The sequence below is a fragment of the Malania oleifera genome, unplaced genomic scaffold, assembly GCF_029873635.1.
Source record: "Malania oleifera isolate guangnan ecotype guangnan unplaced genomic scaffold, ASM2987363v1 ctg427, whole genome shotgun sequence".
Lineage (NCBI taxonomy): Eukaryota > Viridiplantae > Streptophyta > Magnoliopsida > Santalales > Ximeniaceae > Malania > Malania oleifera.
The window spans coordinates 17,432-31,450 of NW_026651964.1; the positions used below are offsets into that span (position 1 = coordinate 17,432).

General features: G+C 39.8%; 1 long non-coding RNA gene across 1 annotated transcript in view; it reads left to right on the forward strand.

The window, feature by feature from the left end:
• The window catches only part of LOC131147182 (uncharacterized), a 28,515-nt gene extending 14,496 nt beyond the window's left edge, over window positions 1–14,019 (forward strand). The window contains exons 3-5 of the long non-coding RNA XR_009134644.1: window positions 11,851–11,973; window positions 12,763–12,915; window positions 13,858–14,019. This is a non-coding gene — a long non-coding RNA (uncharacterized LOC131147182). The remainder of the gene's footprint in view (window positions 1–11,850; window positions 11,974–12,762; window positions 12,916–13,857) is intronic.

The following is a 14,019-nucleotide window of genomic DNA, read 5'->3' on the forward strand; positions in this document are numbered from 1 at the left end:
GCAGAGGATTGGGTGGAGAAGACTAAGAGGATCTTGGAGGTCCGACAGTGCACGGATAGGCAACGAGTCCTCTATGCTACCTTCCAACTATCTGGGGAGGCGAGTCGATGGTGGACTGCGGTGAGTCTACTGGAGAAGCAGAGATCCGATCCTGAGGAGATGACGTGGAGATGTTTTAAGGAGGTGTTCTTTGATAGATACTTCCCGGCTTCTATATGTGATGCGAAGGCGAATAAGTTTTCTACTCTGATTCAAAGGAGTATAACGGTACAGGGGCATACGACTCGGTACATAGAGTTGTCCCAGTTTGCGCCGTGTTTGATCTTGAGTGTGTATGAGAAGACTTGGAGGTTCGAGAAGGGTCTGAGGAAGGATATCCGTAGATTGGTGGGTATGCTTCAGATCCTCGAGTTCTCGATGTTGATGGATAAAGCCACGGTGATTGAGACTAGTATCCGAGAGGACGAGGTGGATTAGGAATCGAGGAAGAGGACAATACCTTCTGGTTCTCAGACAGGATCTCGTTAGGGATCGTGGAAGAAGAGGAACAAGGGCTCGGGTTATCACCAGAATGCTGAGCGCCAGGATTCTTAGATGAGACAGACTAGTGGTTATTGTACCAAATGCCACAAATAGCATGAGGGTGAGTGCCGATCATTTGGGGGTAACTGTTATAACTGTGGCCGGCCAAGTCACATGTTTCGTGATTTTCGTGCACCGAAGCGAGACGTGTCTGCATCTAGTGTGAACCAAGGGAGCAATCAAATACCTCGAGGAACAGTTCAAACGATTACAGCTCCTACCAGAGTATACTCTCTTACTCCAGCGGACGCTGAGCATGCAGGGAACGCAGTGACAGGTACCTTATTATTGCTTTCAAATAAGGCTTCTATTTTGTTTGATTCGGGTACAACCCATTCCTTTATATCTGTGAATATTGTTGGACGGTGTGGGGTTGAGACCCAAGTCATGAACGAGGTGTTATCTGTTACTACGCCATCTGGGAGTGTATCTTACTGTGCGAAGATGTTGGTAAATTGTCCATTAGTAATTCAAGGGAAGTTGCTACCGGCGAATCTTGTTGTATATGACATGTCGGGGTTCGATGTTACACTGGGGATGGATTGGTTATTCTCCAATTATGCTGTGATCGACTGTCGTAGGAAGGTAGTAGTTTTCAGACCTCTTGGGGAGCAGGAGTATGAATTTGTGGGATCATATGTGCATCCGGCACCACAGATTATATTAGCATTGCAGGCGAAGAGGCTACTCTTGAACAGATGTCAAGGGTACCTAGCTTGTGTGGAGGAACCGCCGCAGGATGAGTTGAGACTCAGGGATATTCGAGTAGTCAGCGAGTTCTTGGATGTTTTTCCAGATGATTTACCTAGTTTACCTTTGGATCGTGAGGTGGAGTTTGCGATAGAGTTGCTGCCTGGTAAGGCACCGATCTCTAAAGCTCCGTACCAGATGATTCCAATAGAACTTTGAGAGTTGAAGGAGCAGTTGCAAGAATTACTGGACAAGGGTTTCATTTGACCTAGTGTTTCACCCTAGGGAGCTCTAGTGTTGTTTGTGAAGAAGAAGGACAGGTCGATGCGGATGTGCATTGATTACCATGAGATTAACAAGGTAACTAGGGGTGAGCAAACGGTCAGTTTGACCAAATTTGGTTAATTAACCGAATTAACCAAAATTTTTGGTTAAAGAATAGTGTTAACCGAACCAACCGAACCATTGGGCCTCATCGAAACGAACCTGACCGAATTTATTTTTCGGGTAATTCAGTTAACCTAATTTAACCGAGAAATGAGGGAAGGGGGAATCAGGAAGGTGAATCTAGAACAAGGGAAGGGAGAAGTCAGGAAGGAGTCGGGGGGAGACGATTGAGCTCGGTTGAGCTTGACGCTGATGATGATGAGGAGTCGAGGGTGGTTCTCAGAGAGCTGGTCTGTGCACGAGAGAAGAAAAATGAGAATGAGAGGGAGCTTGTGTGCTGGTGACGATGGCTGTCCAGTGGCGATGGCGATGGCAATGGGTGCAGGTGATGACATCGTGAAGATGGTGGTGCGGAGCAATGAGCTCAGGTGAGCGAGAGAGAGGCAGTGACTCAGTGAGGGCTTTCGACTTCAGAGAGCAGTGACTATGTTGGTGATGATGGCCGGCGACGGCGACGATGATGGCGATGGACACAGACGAAGGCATCGTGTGAAGATGGTGCCTGGTGGTGCAGAGGACCGAGCTTGGGTGAGCGAGAGAAAGGCGACAGCGATGGCTTCAGACTTCAGAGAGCAATAACTATGCTGGTGATGATGGCCGACGACGGCGATGGCGATGGACACAGATGAAGGCATCGCGTGAAGATGGTGCCTGGTGGTGCAGAGGATCGAGCTCGGGTAAGCGAGAGAAAGGCAGTGAGGGCCTTACGAGTTCTGACTTCTAAGACTGAGAGCAGTGAGACTGTGAGAGTGTGAGACTGAGAGTATGAGAGGGAATGAGTGAAATCGGATTTTAATTTACTAATTTATATTTAAAATTTAATTAATTCGTAAATCGGTTAATCGGTTAATCGATTAATTGAATTAATATTTTGCATTAACCGAACTGAAACCCGATTAACCGAAATATTGGAAAACATAACCAAACCGACCGAACCAAATTTTTTAACCGAACCAAACCGACCAATTTCAGTCGGTTAATTCGATTTTCCCCGAATTATGCTCACCCCTAAAGGTAACTGTGAAGAATCGCTATCCTTTACCTTGTATAGATGATCTCTTTGACCAATTGCAGGGGATGCAGGTCTTTTCAAAGATCGACTTATGGTTAGGATATCATCATATGAGGGCCAGATCGGAGGATGTGGCGAAGATTGCTTTCCGAACAAGATATGACTACTACGAGTTTCTAGTCAGGCCTTTTGGGTTGACGAATGCTCTGGCGATGTTCATGGATTTGATGAACAAGGTTTTCCATGAGTACTTGGATCGATTTGTGGTGGTATTTATTGACAATATTCTAGTATACTTGAGGAGTTCGGAAGAGCATGAGGACCATTTGAGGTTAGTATTACAGACTCTGCGGGAGAAGAAGTTGTATGCTAAATTGAAGAAGTGTGAATTCAGGTTAAGTCAGATAATTTTCTTAGGCCATGTGGTTACTGGTGATGGTATATCAATTGATTCTAGCAAGATTGAAGTTGTGGTCGACTGGGTAAGGCCGAAGAATGTACAAGATGTTCGCAGTTTTCTAGGACTGGCAGGTTACTATTATCGGTTCGTGGAGGGTTTTCTAAACTGTCTGGACCTTTGACTCAATTGACCAGGAAGGGAGTGCAGTTTGAGTGGACTAGTGATTACGAGCAGTACTTTCAGGAGATGAAACACCAGCTGGTTACCGCTCCAATTCTGACCATTCTTTCGGGGGATGGTGGGTTTGTGATTTATAGTGACACGTCTCTGAAAGGTTTGGGATGTGTGCTTATGCATCAGGGTAAGGTGGTAGCGTATGCTTCTCGGCAATTGAAAGAATATGAGAAGAACTACCCTATGCGTGATCTGGAATTGGCCGCTGTTGTATATGCACAAAAGATCTGGCGACACTATCTGTACGAGGTACAGTGTGAGATCTTCACCGACCATAAGAGCTTCAGGTATTTCTTCATGTATAAGGAGTTGAATATGAGGCAGAGACGGTGGCTTGAGTTGATTAAGGACTACGATTGCACCATCAGCTATCACCCGGGAAAAACTAATGTGATGGCTGATGCGTTGAGTCGGAAGTCGGGACCTGCGGCTGTATCTGCGGTTGTAACTTATTGTCACATCAGACGAGATCTGAGAAGCCTTGGCGTGGATTGGTGATTGGTGATTATCAGGCTTATCTTCCTAGTTTGGTGGTCCAGCCGACTTTGTTTGAGCGTATAAAAGCCGCACAGGCTAGTGATGCAAAGTTAGCGGAGGTTATGGAAAAGATACTGTAGGGACTAGTTACAGATTTTAACATCTCTGAGGGAGGTGCATTGAGGTTTGGGACCAGGTTGTGTGTTCCAAACGACAATGAGATCAGAAGGACGATTCTGGAGGAAGCGCATCGTCCCTTGTATACGGTACATCCTAATAGTATGAAAATGTATCGAAACTTACAAGAGACCTTCTAGTGGTCTAGTATGAAAAGACAGATTGCTCAGTTCGTGGAGCAGTGTTTGACGTGTCAGCAGGTGAAAGCTGAACATCGGAGACCGGCAAGGCCGTTGTAGCCTTTGCCCATTCCGGTGTGGAAATGGGAGCATATTTCCATGGAATTTGTTATCGAATTGCGGCCAGCACTTCACGGCCAGAATGCTATATGGGTGATCGAGGACAGATTGACGAAATCTGCTCATTTCATACCGATGAAGGTTGGCTATCCTCTGAGTAGGCTAGCAGATATGTATGTGCATGAGGTTGTGTAAATGCACAGAGTATCGATGTCCATTGTGTCAAATCGAGACCTGAGGTTTACTTCTCAATTTTGGACGAGCTTGCAGGAAACATTGGGGACGAAGCTTACTTTCAGTACAGTGTTCCACCCCCAGCTTGATAGACAGTCAGAGAGGACGACATAGATCTTGGAGGATATGTTGCGAGCTTGTGTGTTAGACTTTGGTGGTAGCTGGATACAGTTTATGCCACTAGTAGAGTTCGCTTATAATAACAGCTTCCAGGCTAGTATCGGGATGACACCGTCCGAGGCTTTGTACGGTCGAAGGTGTCGATCTCCTTTATGTTGGGATGGGGTTGGTGAACGTCAGGTGTTAGGACCTGAACTTGTGCAGCAGGCATCTGAGAAGGTGGGTTTGATCCGGGAGAGGATAAGATCAGCTCAGAGTTGACAAAAGAGTCACGGAGATGTTCGCCACTGTGATTTAGAGTTCGAGGTGGGGGGGGGGGTAAGGAATTTATGCGTATTGCTCCCATGAAAGGGGTGATGAGATTTGGGAGGAAGGGCAAGCTGGGCCCGAGGTATATCGTACCATTCAAGGTACTTAAGCGAGTGGGTCTGATAGCCTACAGGATTGCACTACCCCCAGCACTCTCGAGGGTCCACGATGTGTTTCACGTATCCATGTTGAGCAGGTACGTGCTTGATCCATCACATGTTATCAGTTATGATGAGTCGGAAATTTGGGATACTTTAGCGTATGAGGAGATACCTATTCAGGTTCTGGACCGTAAAGTTCAGAAGCTTCGTATTAAAGAGATACCATTAGTGAAGGTATTGTGGCGAAACCACGAGGTTGAGGAAGTTTCTTGGGAACTGGAAATGGAAATACGCTGGAAGTATCCACAGTTGTTTTGAGCACTTGTATGTTATCCTACTTTGGGTTGGGATAGGAGGTTAGTCGTCAGGAGTGTGTGTATTGTGAACTCCTGAGACGGTTGTATATGAACCACGGTATTCCTCCTCCATAAGTGAGGGTATGTATATGTATGTGTATATAGCCTCTAAACTTCGTCGAAGAGGAGAAGCCGAGAGATTTCAAAAAACCGGAGACATTAGGATTCGTCGACGAATCCACCATCTTGTCGACAAGCTATCTATATGACCTCGTCAACGAGTGCACCATCTCGTCGACGAAGACGCCCGAGTCAAAGGGTTATAAATATAAAATCTTTTTACTTCTCAACTAAGAAAACTAAATCCTATCTCTCTCTCTCTCTCTAGAACTCCCCTACTCTCTATCTCTCTATATTTCTTCGTCGTTCGTTGTGAGAATCGTTAATCTAAAGTTACCACGAGGATCGTGGAAGGATTCTCTACAAGTTTTACGAATCGGAATCTCGTTTTGGAGATTTTTGGGTTTCGACTTAAAAACGAGGTAGGGCTCGGTTTTCAATTCTGATCTAGTAGTTTAGTAGAGAATAGTGTTGTGAGTATATTCTGTACTGTTAGTTGTAGGTTTTGGAATTCGGTTCGCTGTTTAGGGGCCTTAGAGTTCGGGATTGGCTATTTGGAGAAAAAGGTAAGGGGAATTGTGTTTATATCGGTTATTTTTAAAATCGGATTCAATAGAACTATGGTTCACGGTCCTGTGTGTGTTTTGGCTACTCATTTGGGGGGATCTAATGGGGAAAACTATGGGTTTTTCATGATTAAAGTTTTAGGAAAAAGGGGGCGACAGACTGCATCCCTGGTTTTGTTGAAAACTGAATGTATATATTGATTTATACTTTGTTATAGGGATGATCGTGTCTTGACTTGTTTAAACTGTATGTGTTTGAAAAATCGTTATTTTAGATTACCAAATGGGTATGGTTTGTTTGGTTATATAAGCATGCATGTGTGTGTGATTGGTTTAAATGCTAGTAGGAACGAGGTTCCGAATTGTTCCAGGTACTGAAAGTGTTCGGCTCTATATCCGAGGGCATATGAAATCACTGGCCATAGATTGACAGAGTGTTCGGCTCTATATTCAAGGGCGTGTGCCTATTCCGGCAGATCAGGCCGAAGGGTGTGGATCCACCAATTTAGCACCGGTACGATGCTATAGGAGTAGAGGACTAGCCATGTGCCGGTGGTGCCATGTTACGAGGGTTGGCTAGGGACTAACAATGTTTTTACGTGGGCCAGCTTTGGGCTTAAGGGTGTGACGACACCGGGATTGATGATCATATGTGTATGTGCGTGTATGCACGGTTGTGAAATTAGTACTGGAATTGCATTTAACTGCGTGTATGTTGCATCATGATAACACTCAAATGTCACACACCGATATAACATATGTTCTTCCTTACTGAGAGGTGTCTCACCCCTACTGTACGTACATTTTTACAGGTCATTCGAGTAATCGGAACTAGCGTCCTTGTGTCGAGAGCGTAGTGGTCGGTGTACTATGGTTAGCACTTAGTAAGTGCTAGAACTGTATTTTGGTGGGTTGCCATTTTGAGATGTATTTGGGCACCCATTTGTACGTTTTTTATAGAGCCTTGTTTCTACTCTTGTATAGACTCTGGTATGGTACTACATATACATATATAATGACCTTTTTCTACTGCGTATATGATTGTGTTTAGATGTGTTTAGGGTGCCTGAAAATCCCACGGGGTCGGACCCTCATCCTTTGTACTGTATCTGTGGATGGTTTACATGATATAGGGACAGATTAGATTACATTTTCACCCCTAGGTCCCATTTCTGAGTTTGGGGCGTGACACATCTCTCGCAGTTTCGCAGCGTCGCCGGCAGCCCACGTTCCGACACCACCACAACATCTCTTGTGACTCTCATCTTCCTCCCTCTCCACCTCTCTCCACAGCCGCCACTACCCTTCAACCCTGCTAACAGCCAACCGCCATCATCATCCCTTCTATTCCTCATACACTGTAGCACTGCTACCAGCACTACACACCCGCAAGGAGGGCTTCACCATCTCATGTCTCCATCTTCACCTTGCAAACCATCTCACGACACCGCCTCCCTCACACCAGTGAGCATCATGACTACACCAACCAGTGCCGTGGTGAGCACTAACATAAGCTCACCAACCTCCAATACCAGCCTCTCAGATGTCGTCGTGAGCACCGCCGCACGCAGAAGACTCAATAGCCGTCGTAGGAGCAACAACACAGCAGCTCCGTCATCATCCTTGTCGTCACCGTCGCCTCTCATCCTCACCGTCGCCGTTGCCTGCGCTGCTCATCTCCATTGCCATACCTAGATCCGTTCATCAACTCCGATGATCTACCTCTGGTATTATAAACATAAAATAGATAATAACGGATGCTCAATTTTCATTTGGTTTTTTTTTTTTTTTTTTTCAATTTTGCTAGCTCTCGTTTTTATTTATTTTTCACTAGTTGCTAATTTCTTATGAGATTTCAATTTTTTTTTTTTTTCCTATGTGCGTGATTGGACGGTGAGCCTTGCCAAAAAATTAAAACACAATTTAAAAATTTATCAATTTGCTGTTCATTTCGCACAGACCACTTTTAAAAATATTCAAAGCTGTGTTTTGGGAAATGAAGCTTTAGTTGTGAAATTTTTTTTCCTTATTCAATTTTTAGTCTTTTTAAAAATTAAAAATTTTAATTTATTTCTATTTTTTAAAAATTAATGAAAGATAGAAAACAAAGAGTTTGTTAAAATGTGCATAATAAATTTTTTTTTATTTTCACATTTTAAAATAATAGACAACTTGTTTTCTAATTTTTGAATTTTACCACCCTTCTTTAAAAAAAAAAGTAATATTTGAAATTATGGAATTTGAGTTTAGATTTGTGTGGATTTCGAAGAAAATTTGTACATGATACACATAAATTAAAGTCTTATGTTCTAAATTTCCATGCTATATTTAAAAAATTTTTAATATAAATATTAAAATTTTAAAAATAACGAAACATTTTTGTAATTATTTGAAAATAGAAAACAAAAAATAAAAATATTTTCATAGAGAAATAGTGCCAAACTTATTTCAAACAAATGTCGTAGAAATTAAAATTAGCTTCTTCTTCTTTTTGTAAATTTTAGAAAACTAAAATGAAAAAATAAAAATTATTTTATAAAACTAAACAGACCCTTAGGTTTTGAATATTCTATTTTGTCTAAATTATACACGTGAAAATAAAATCATATGCATTTTCTGTCCTCCAACTCTTAATTTCAAAATTAAAAAAATTAATGAAATTAATGTATTCTAATAAAATTGGAGACTTGGTTGGTAGTGGTACTACCTATATATATATATATAGACGCTCCATTTTGTTAGGAGCTTTATTTAACAAAACCTTAGGATTCCTTTTTTGTATTTTTAATATTTATTCTTAGTTTAATGTTGATGTAAGGTTTTTTTTCCTAGGCATGGTCATTCAGGTATGCATACATGGTCCGATTCAGGTATGCATACATGGATTTTTTCCTACCCTACGATCAAATTAAAAAATGAATACATGGGAAAAAAAAAAAAAAAACAACAACAACAACAGCTTCCGTGGCTTGGAGCATCATTTGGCCAACCTCCTAAAGTCTCACACACGCAAAAAGAAGAGAAATTTCTAGTTAGTGGGCAGCCCATCATGAGGCCCAAATATTGGGCATGTTTTGTATCTTTTAGGCCTATTGTGGGCCTACACGAGCACAAAGCCCATGTTGAGCTATTTTGAAATTGTAGCCCCATAGTGGGCCTAGCTGAGCCTAAGACTGGGCATAGGAGAAAGAGTAATATATTAATGAATAAAATAAATAAATCAATTAATCACTCCCAATTGCCTATTCTAATAAACGGAGGGTCAATCAGGGTCTTCCTTGCCTCCTTTGGCCATAAATAGGAGCTTCTCAACTAGAAAATGGAGAAAGAAAAATTAATTTCTCACACTAAGAAAGAAAGATAGATCAAGAGTGAAACAGAAAGATTGAAAGAAGGGGCAAGACTTTGCCAAGAAGGTATGAAGGACCAACAAAAGCTACTCGGAGAAGAAAGAGGAAACAAGGAGCAGCTGGCAAAGGAGAGGCAAAGTTCAAAAGCTGTAAGTGTTAGCCAGCTGACAATAAGAGTTTGTTTTCCAATTACAAAATAATAATGATAATAATTATAATAATAATAATAATTCTATTCTCCCATCCTAACTTTCTTTCAAAATAAAGCTATCTTCTTCCCCTTTGCTATTATCAAAAATAGGGGTTGCTATTGTTGGTAATCTAATTTAGCAAGGATGGCAGCGAGTTAAGCGTCGATGGAGCCAAAACGGGCACGATTTCTTTGATCCATTTGCGCCAAGGCCAACTAAATTCCATCCAAGCGCTTTAGGACAGATCAACTAGTTGTTCCTCGGCTACCTCATGCTCGTCCATGGTGGCTTCCACATCATCCATCGGTGCCCTGCCCAACTCATTAACTTTCACCTAGGTGTTGGTGTTCTCATCTCACTCCAAGAAACACTATAAAAAAATAGGTTTTTAGTAACGAAAGTATTAGTAACGGTTTTAAATTCGTCACTAAAAATAACTTATTAGTGACGATTAACTAATCGTCACTACTAATATTCATGAATAAATAAAAAAAATTAGTTAAGGATATTAGTGACGGTTTTGGAGAACTGTCACTAATAATGGGGTATTAGTGACGGTTTGAAAACCGTCACTACTAGCGTTTTAATTTAAAAAATATATAAAAAAATAGTTTAGGGTATTAGTGACGATTTTGGAGAATCGTCACTAATAATGGGGTATTAGTAATGGTTTTGAAACTGTCACTATTAGCGTTTTTATTTAAAAAAAAAATATGAAAAAAATAGTTTAGGATATTAGTGACGGTTCTCCCAAACCGTCACTAATAATGGGGTATTACTACTAGTGTTTTTATTTAAAAAATATTTAAAAAATTAGTTAAGGGTATTAGTGACGGTTTTGGAGAACCGTCACTAATAATGGGGTATTAGTGATGGTTTTAAAACCGTCTTTAATAGTGTTTTTATTTAAAATATATATATAAAAAATTAATTTAGGGTATTAGTGACGGTTCTGCCAAACCGTCACAAATAATGGGGTATTAGTGACGGTTCTGAAACCATCACTACTAGTGTTTTTATTTAAAAAATATAAAAAAGAAATTAGTTTAATGTATTAGTGACGATTTGGGAGAACCGTCACTAATAATGTGGTATTAGTGACAGTTTTGAAACCGTCACTGATGCTTAAAATCTAAAATCCCTTAAACGCGCCACAACATGCTTAAATTTGCTTCCTCGCTCATCTCTCCTGCTATCCATCTCCGTCACTCTCTCTCTCTCTCTCTCTCTCTCCGAATCTGCGGAACTTCTATTCAATCTTAGATGGCACACAGCTTGCCTCGCCTTCGATTTGTTCATTGGGCCCCACGGGCCACCGTCGATCTGTCGCCGTTGTCAACTCCTATCGTGCAGGTACGTCCCTCTTTTCCTCTCATTTGGTGTCTCTTTGCTCCTCACTTTGCTCCTTCCCTATGGATGAACCTCTTCCCTCAGGTACACACTTCTTCACTTCCAATTGATGCTGCCCTCTCCTTCCTTGGCATCCCTCTGCCTTCCGATTGCAAACACCAGCTTATAAGCCAGAGCAGGCCACGCAACAGTCACCGAGAGCACCAGCAGGCTAGTCCAGCTCTGAGACACCAGCAGACAGGAGGGCCTTCACCAGCTGTTCCACACAGCCACTGTAACCACCCACTCCGTTCCACACCAGAACACCCGAGGACCACGGTAAAAAACCAGTAGCAGCTTCTTCCAGATACCAGAGCAGAACACACCAGTCACGCACTCGGGCTTCATTGCTATCTCTCCGAGTTACTCTTTCTCTTCTTTTATCTTATTTTATTCTTGTTTTTATTGAATATTGTTACTGGCTTCTTATTTTTTTCTTCTTTTTATTTTAATTGAACATTGTTACTACCTTCTTATTTTGTTCTTGTATTTATTTTAATTGAACATTGTTACTGCCTTGTTATTTTGTTCTTGTTTTTATTTTAGTTGAATATTGTTATTGCCTTGTTTTAGGATCTATTAAAAGTTTAAGTTCTAAAAATTATTCAAGGTGTTTTATATTTATTGCAGTGATTATCTATTTAGTTTCTCAAGTAATTTAGTGGTAGCTTTAATATTAATTTAGTATTTCACTATTTGCTTAAGTCCGGTTGAGTTTGGAAAAAGGTTTGTTACAAAATATGTGTCATGTCCTCGACTCACTCATAAATCTAGTCTTTTTGTTGAAGCTCGTTTTAATTAGGGTCGGACTTCCAATTTTCATTTTCATACATGTGCATATGATTTTCAATTATGTGATCTTTTTCTTTTTACTTATGGCCTTCTTTCAATGATGATCATTTGAATTTGAATGTAGGAAAAAATGAAATTGGGGAGGAGAGCGGGAGATGGAGTTCGTATCAGCACGTGGGAAGAGCAGGGTCCGTCATTCTGACGGCTTCTTTGGTCGGAACTGAGGTCAGCGTAGAGGAGATTCCAAGTTAGTTTTTTTTTAATGTTCAATAAGTAGATTAAAAATTATATTTTTGATTTTCTTTGTTACCATTTTAAAATTTTGGTCCTTACCTCTTTGAGAACGATGCCAACTATTAATTGTGTTCCCATTCTAACCTAAGAATGTTTTTGACAAGCCCTTAAAATAGTCCTATATCAATTTGGTAGTTTTGAATATTATCCCTGTATTATCTGGAATTGTTCTTAAACTTTTTAATTTTATTTAGTTATTGGTTCTTATTTTCTCTGTTTCTACAGCTGCCTGCTCAGTTCTACTCTTCAATTTATGCTAATATGTGTTGTTATTTGTTGTAGTTGTTATCTTTTGTGAAAAAATCATTACATGGCATATTTCAGTGAAAAAGTGAAAGGTCATGGATTCCTAATGAATAATTTTGCGTGTATCTTGTTGCCATATTTTATTGTTGATGTAGATATGTATTTACTAGTTTGAATGATTGTCTCATCAAGATTTAGTTGATGAAGATTGCATTTGCTTAGCTAGTTGTCGAGGAGTTATTATTATTATTATTATTATTATTATTATTATTATTATTATTATTATTATTATCTTTTGCTTTAAAATCATTACATGGCATTTCTCAACGTAAAAGGGAAAGGTCCTGGATTCGTAAAAATCATTACATGGCATGTCTCACTGTTAAAAAAATTGGATTGGAACTGTGGTTCTTAGTTTAGCTTTTTTGTTGGAGTTGGAAAATTCCTATGTTTTCAAGTCAGTATTTTGATGAATTCTCTTGATGATGGCAAACAGGACTCTACGAGATTCTTTTAGGAGTTCAAAGGACTCTAACAAGGGGTTTCTTCCTTCCTTGTTCCATTATGGCTATGATGGAAGCATTAAAAAAATCATTACGGGCGAGCTTTAGAAGGGAATTTGTTTGTAGGTTTCATGGTTGGGGATGAGGTAAGGTAAAGTTGGATTATTTTGTCCGTGCTTTATGTGGATGATATCTTACTTTTCTTGTTTAGCATTTGAGGTCATTAGTGATTTTTGAGAGGAGTTATATGCTCATTTAATTTGTAAATTTTTAGTTTAAATAAAATTTTTCAAATGAAGGATAACCCTAATATGGATAATATTTGTGATCCTATGGTATTTATCAATTCTACTCCTACATCATTTGCACAAAATACATAGTCATATATGATTTTTCTCCAATTTTTACTGACATGATACCTTTTTGGATTCAAGTGTTTTTTGAGTATTTATTTATGTGCAACCAAAAATTAATTGTTAATTACCAAAAAAGGAGATTAAAAGTAATATAGGGTTCAGAAGAATGGATGGAACACTAGAAGAAGTGGCATCGTTTCCCATGCAAGTCTGTAGAAATTTGTTTCCCATTTTGCTTGTCTGTTCCTTCCTTCCACTCATTTTAGAGTAGCTAATGGCAATAGGGTTTGATTTTGGGAGGATGCTTGGCCTAATTACAATCGTTGGAGTAGATGATGTTTCATCTTCTTAAGATTTCCACTCTTCACAATGCACGTATCATCTATTTCTTTTCTTTGGAGAGGAGCTCTCTTTCTTGGGATTTTCATTTTATAGTGAATCTCATACCAATTGTGTCTACTCTGTGAAATATGTTGTTTATGGGATAATCCAATATATTATGATATATGTTGTTTATGGGATGTATGAACATGTTACATTATTTAATGCTTATTTATATGAAGCTCCTGTGCACTCGTAAAATTCATTACTAGTTAGATTATTGTGAACTGTTTATAGTAAACACCTAGGTTTGGAGCATATCTCTATGAAAAATGTCATATTAACAGGAGAAATGCTGTCAAAATTTTTCAAAAAACGTATACTAATTTTTTTAACTTTCTTAATTTGTAGGATTTGCAATTGCGACAACGTCAGCATGATGTCATGTACTACGGATGCAGCTTTTGACTTTTTTTGTTATCTGAACAGATGAAATGTATATGAATTTGAATTTGTATAATGTATTTGTATTTAAATTTGAATTTATATAATATATTTGTATTTCAATTTGAA